This window comes from Cornus florida, unplaced genomic scaffold, assembly GCF_030987335.1.
Source record: "Cornus florida cultivar Cherokee Brave unplaced genomic scaffold, ASM3098733v1 CherokeeBrave_3.0.0_Hap2_Chr06, whole genome shotgun sequence".
NCBI lineage: Eukaryota > Viridiplantae > Streptophyta > Magnoliopsida > Cornales > Cornaceae > Cornus > Cornus florida.
Window position 1 is genome coordinate 39,232,426 of NW_026775576.1, and position 7,223 is coordinate 39,239,648.

Sequence of the window (7,223 nt, forward strand, 5' to 3'; positions counted from 1 at the left end):
TACTCAATTGTTTGATTATATATATCAAAAGAACTATTAAGTAGATTTTAATTCATTCATTTAATTAAAATCTCTAAATTTCAAAACAATTGCAAATAGCCTCAATTTAATATATGTTAAAGAACATGGTATGGTCATCAACAATATCAAGTTAAAAATCCAATTAAGTGACTAAAACACTTAAAATAAAATTAATTAGACTAATTAATTAATTTTCTCTAGATTTTAAAATAATTCCAAATGGCCCCAAATTAACATAGGTTAAAGAACACACCAATGCCTATTATAATATCACATTACAAGTTCATTTCATACTAGTTACAACCATGTGAATTAAATTTTCATAAAAGAAAATTATTAAATAAAAGTTTCAATACTTATTCAAATACTCTCAATTTAATATATGTTAATAAACATATCAAGGCCTAATTTAATAGCATGCCACAATTTAATTCCATCACCCATACAACCATATGAATTAAATCCTATATAAAGAAAATAATTAAATTAAATTCTAGATTTTGAATAAAAGCATGCATGCAAGTTGTATAAGCATCAATTGTATTCAAGACAACAAAAATATGAACCTATAGCATCCCTTACCTCAATTTGAGATGAAAATCTCAAAAGCCACCAAATGGAAACCGTTCAGAATCCGACGATACTTCGGGATTTTGTCAGGGACAACAAGGTGAACAATAAACCCCAAGGAAGTCCTACCAAAATCCAAACTTGGCTTCAAACTCGAACAAAAAAAATGGCCAAAACAGGATTCCAATTGGTTGGAATCGAAGGCCTCGCCAAGGCAAATATTAAACATTAAGGCACTATGACTTTTTATTAAAGGGAAGTGGCCGAAAAAAGAAGAAAGAAGGTGGCAGCCATGGCTGCCATGGATGGCCGGCTAAGAGAGGAGGAAGAAGAGAAATGTTGATTTTTTCATTTCATAACCCTCTATTTATCGAAAAACCCTAAAAGTGTCCCGAACGGGTCCCGCCGGGTCCGGAAAAGTGGAATTTGCGCAGACGTGGTCAAACAGTAAAACATTATGAACGAAAAAGAACCATAATAAGAAAAAATAAATAACGGAAGAAACGGCATCGAAAACCGAGTCCCGAGCAGAAAGATATGCCCCGAACAAGTTCGGCGGCAACCGGGGCCAAAAACCTCAAAACTGGGGAAAAATGACTAGAAGACAATTCTAAGAGTAAGCGACTCAACGAAAAGTGAAAATGAATCCCGTACGAGGATCCAGGCTCAAAACGAATCATTTTGCAATAACTTTCATTAATTGCATAATGGTTCCTACAAAAAGGGTTAATTGCATTAATGACCTAAATTGAAAATATCTTCCAGAAATATTTTCTTAAAAACCCCTGAAATAAAATATCTCAAAAAAATATTTATAAAAAATACCCCAAGAAAAGAAAATGTTTCCGAAGAAACTATACATCCATACCCCTATGGACACAAGGATCAACTAGAGTACTTTTCTATAAAAGTAAAGATACGTATTTCGTGGAAACCACTTAGAATGAAGGTACGTGAAGTCGGAAACCAACTCCGAGCACAAAAATTGAGATTATGCCAAAACGGGAAAAAGACAAAAAGTGAATAATGTCGTAAAAATAAAAATGTGGAAATGACACGGTCCTTTAAGGAAGTTGTTAATCCAAATGAAAGAGTTTCGGAAACTATCCCCGAGCACTCAAGACGGCACAAAGTGATAAGAAACCGAACTCAGAAAAGAAAATATCAACGGGAAAAAAATATATATATATCCGTTAAATTTGAGGAAAAATGAAAGGAAATAAAATGAACGGGTCATTACACATTGGGTTAGTCTATTATTACTATCCACATCCACCATTTTTAAACAATAAAAATAAAAATAAAAACAACGAATTCATTTAATCCTAACAAATAAAAATACAAACAAATACACATCATCAAATCAAGCACGTTAATTATTAAATTAATTACACTCCATTTAAGCACATTTAAATCCCAAAAATACTCACCAGTACTAATACACATAATACACCTTAATTAAATACATAACATATAAACACATAACCACATAAGCACATAGCCACATAATAAAATAAAAAGCAATAAAATAAAACAATTAAATCCCCATTATATCCTTTTAAAAACTAGGGGTATTACATCTCTCTCATTCTCTACACCCTAATCCTTTTAGTTTAATTTGTGTTGCATGCTTTCAATTTAATTGTAGTATAATTCAACCAACTAAACCTCTCTTGATCACTCGACATACTAATCCAATTTTGATTCCGAATACCTTGCAAATCCCTTGGGACGATCCATACTCACTTCATACTACATGGTATAAGTGTTTAATGGTTTCTATAAATTTTTAAATGTGGTGGCCACTTCACACACTCATACTTTTACATCATTTAGAGCACTAGGCCCGATCCACACCAGGGACCACTTGTCATCCATTGCTTGGTGAAACTTGGAAGCACACTTTGGTGACAAGTGTTAAGTGTCAATTCACCCACTTGTTGGCCTTGGATTGGACCACTTGTTGGCTTGGGATGTTAACAAGTGTAGGCTTGTGATTAAGCCTTGTTTGGGTACATTGAATAGTAACAAGTGAAGGGTGAAAATTCACTCACATGTGGACCTTTGGTTAATACTCTTGTTGGCTAGATTGGTAACAAGTGTAGGCTTGAGATTAAGCCTTGTGAGGAGGCCTAGATGGGTGACAAGTGGAGGGTGGATGTGTGTGTGTGAAAGAAAAGTAGTGCTGGTGTGTGTGTGTTTAGCCAACAAGGCCTTTGGGTTAGTGGAGAAAGGTGTGATTTCATCTTCCTCACAAAGGCCACCATTGCAGCCACCTTGAACCCTCTCCACCATTTTCAGATTTCAACCTCCTTCCCTTAGGATTTTGGCCTTCCACCTTGAAGACGAAACCTTTTTCTCCTCCATAACTAGAACACGTTTTCTTAGTTTCCCCATTTGATGTCATTTGCTTTGGATTTTTGAGGGACAAATCTCGGATGAAATAGTTTGGAAAAACCAGAAACCCTAGTTGCCATTTCTGAAATTCGAACCCCTGCCCTTTGGAATTTGGTCTTCCACTTTAAAGATAAAACTTCCTCTCTTCTTGATCTATAACACTTTTTTTACAGTTTTACATTTTCAGTTCATTGGCCTTGGATTCTAGCGATTCTTTTCTCTAGTGAGGTAGGGGGTTGTTGTACGTTTATGTTCTTTGTGTTTTTGAGTTTTTGAGGTTCTCTATATATTGTATACATGCTTGTTAAATTGTAGGATTGCATTTAGATGTAAATTATTTAACCTTGACTTAGGGTTTAATGATTCAAAGTATGTGAAACATATATATCTAGTTGTAAGTAAATTATTTTATTTACTAGATTACTAAATTCTAGAGATTTTCTAGTTGTGGTAATGAATTCTTGTGGAATATTATTAATATTTACCTTGTGAGATTATTACTATATTGTTGAGGACTTAGTGATTGTGGCTTACTATGGTGGTGAATTGATTTAACATGATAGGTGATATTATTGTTTTGTGTAGTTTACCTTGGTAGCTTATTACTAAATTGTAGTATATTTAGTATTTGTGGCTTACGTGATGATAACTTGATTTAGCATGATTTGTGATATCATTGTTTTGTGTAGCGAGTTGCATATTAAAGATTCGACATTGTCTATGCTATTGTTGTGTGTAGCGAATCTCACATTGAAGATTCGACATGTTATATGCCATTGTAAATAAAAAACCCTAGGATATGAGGTGTGTGGTTTCAACTCTACTTGTGCATGGAAAGTGGTTTTATGCAATCCTTATTTGAGTATAAGTTTTATGTTTATTGGTAATTTTTGAAACACTTGGGACATTGTTCAATTGAAATGGCTAGAGTCCGGCTCTAGTACGGGAGGTACGAGTTCTCTCTACAATAAAGTGCGTACTTAGGTAGTTTCTTGTGGGTTAGTATCCCGAAACAACTTGCAACGTCTTGGTTAAATTCCGGGATTCCATGTCCAAGATATTCTACTACTTGATTTCACATTCAATTCCAAGTTGTTAATCGTTGATTACTTGTAGCTTGTGGTTTAGTGCTTGAGGTTTTAATATGGTTTAGTATACTTGTGCATTGTATACGTATGCGTTGTATATTTCATTTCAATTGCTTAATGTAGCTTGAGATGATCCCTTAATTCACCTTGTAACATAGACGTTAGGTGGGATAATCATTTGTATTCTTTTATGTTGAACTTGCAAAACATATGAAGTATATGCATACACTTCTTCCTATGAGTAACTTATTTACTCACCCTAATTGTTTGGGATATTTTTCAGGTAAGAAGACCTTATTTTAGGATGCACAACATCCCTAGGTTAGCTTGGTAGCTTTGGATACCCTTTTGTGTAATTTCACATGCATGCAAGTGTTAGCATACTTATTTTTGCTTTTGAAGTTGTCAGGCAAAGCTTAGTTTTGTTATGTCATTTTAATTTTGGGATATGTAAAGTATGTCTAAGTACACTATTTGAAACTCTTTTTATATGTATGACTTGAGGCCAAAGGCAAACACTTTAATTTTATGCAATGGATGCTTTTGGTTTCAAGCATGTTTACTTTTTGGCAAAGTTTGTGCATAAAGGCATTTTAGGCATTTCTGGTTAAAAATAAGATTTGGTTTTGACATGGTCGTGTATAAAATCATATTTTAAGGGGGGTTCTTCACATGTTTTTTTTTCAAAAAAAATCATTTTAGCTTCGAAAAATAGAGTTTTTCTCAGATTTTCTAGTGTAGCCTTCTGGTCTGCGATCGATTGCCGAATCTAGCGATCCATTGTAGAGCCATTTTTTAGTCCTTCGCAGAGTTCGGTGATCACCACCGAAGTGGCGATCGATCGCACTGGTCACTTTTAAATTTCAGTTTTTGTTTCAAAACTTCGAGATTCCATATTTTTATCATCCGGACTCCGAATCAGGCGATTCTTGAGTTTTAACTTTATTTATTTTTCGTTATCTTTCTAATGGTGTGCATGGTAGCACCTATTTCTATGTTAAAAAAAAACCATTTTACCCCTGGGGTTCACTTTCTCTGATTTCAAAAACCTAGCTGCCGCATTTGCTTCCGTTGGGTCTTGAGACTCCTCGGAAGCCTTTTTGATGCCTTAGAGGTGATGTACATCTCTACAAACCTTGTCTTTTTCTTTCGCTTCTACATTTGGGATTATTTATCGGGTCAGTTTTCGATCACTTGCTGACGTACTGGGTTTGAAAAACTTGGGCCGCCACGAGCTGAATCCTGAAAATTGCCATTAACTTCCAATGAAGCCTTGATTGGTTCCTACATTGAAATTTAAGACAAATAACCCTTCCATACACTTAAAACCTATCCCAAAGTAATCATAAAAACATAGATGCACTTCCAAAACATCATCCATACATTATAATTGTGATACCCCCTGATTTCTAGGCCGTGGGTTGATCAAGTCCAAGCCCAAAAGCCAGGGGATATCGAATAATTAATATTTTAAAGGGAACACAGAATACAAAGAGAATAAATAATAAATAAGTAATATTGCTGAAGGGAAAAATTAATAAATAAATGAAATAATATCCTTTGAATAAAATCCATTAAACCTCCAAAAGAATACAACTCGAGAATCCTCCAATATGGACCCCTGATAAAATCCCAACAATGAAAATAAATAAATGTCTAAAAACTGAAATAACTAATCAGAAGATAGAATCCTACGTCGGCGACACCTGAAAAGTGACGATGCCAAGTCTCTAATCTTCATGAACAATTGCTAGTCCTACTATCTAACAAGGACCTAAAAAGAATATAACAATGGTAAGTCAAAACCCATAACAACTCTTTTTTACGACAACTAAACAGAGACCGGAGAAAATTACACATCTATAGCTAACTCATAGAATAGTTACATAGATCGATAAGTATATAAATATACACACTAAAAACTCTTACTGAATTAAGGCAGCCTCAACCGTGTAGTGGGTATCTCATGCAAATCGTATACAAAGGTGGTCACGAGTCCTCCTTCTACCAGGGCACACACATCCATAATCTAGCTATCCATCTCAATTGGCAATATACGCCTCCATCCTAACCACTGATCCCAAGACGTCAAGCTTGAATCATGGTACACATAATATCATTATAGATATAATTAACCATATCCTGACAATGGTTAACAGATAACAACAATACCCATATCCTGACAATAGGCTGAAAGTTATAAAAAAAAATATAAAATAGCCATATCCCAATAATGGCATGTCATCCATATCCTGACAATAGCCTGACCTAGAATGAGTTTATTTGCCAGCTCATCCATAATATGCCCCCATATCCTGACAATGGTGCTTACATAGAACCAAATCCTGACATTGGTTCTCAAACAAATCCAAATTTCATGTTTCAAGATTATAAAATATAGATATGAAATTGATTATAATCATATCATGTCATAACAGCACATAACCTTACATTTCATGTTATCAAAACATAGGAATGACTTATAATTTATTTAAACTTCCTATATCATTTATCTCACATAAACTAAATCTTAAGTATGCTAATATTTTATTTTTACAGCCAAGTAAGCATTCTCCAAATACATCTCATACTAAACATTTAATCTCAATTGTCAAAGCAAATTAAAAGATTAAATCCATCCATCATCAATAACTAAATTCAAATTGCATGCAGCGTTGTATTCATGCCTATTTAAATTCACATATCATCATACCTAAGTTCCTATTTAGTACTAGGTACCTTAAATAATCAATTCGGGGTCAAAAATAGCCTTTTTCCCAAAAGTCCCCAGAGGGTGCTTAAGCACCCTCCTTAGTGTACTCAAGCACACTCCCAGGCGTCCTTGAGCACTGTTTCCTAAAACATTGTGCTCGAGCACTGTTTCGTGAAACAACCTAAGAAATCCATTTTTAATCCATGTTCTCCATTGTTAAGGATCCTAAAGCATGTTACTAAGTCCCATTAACACACAAGCATGAAAATACATCATTATAGCATGTAGAAATCTACCAAAAATCATATCTAAGCCATGAATTTATTAATTTATACAATAAAAACAACCATGAACATAAAACTCATATAAACCTATGTTCTAGTTCAATGTAAACATGGATTCCAATTTTAACAGTCCTTTAAACATCCCTAAAG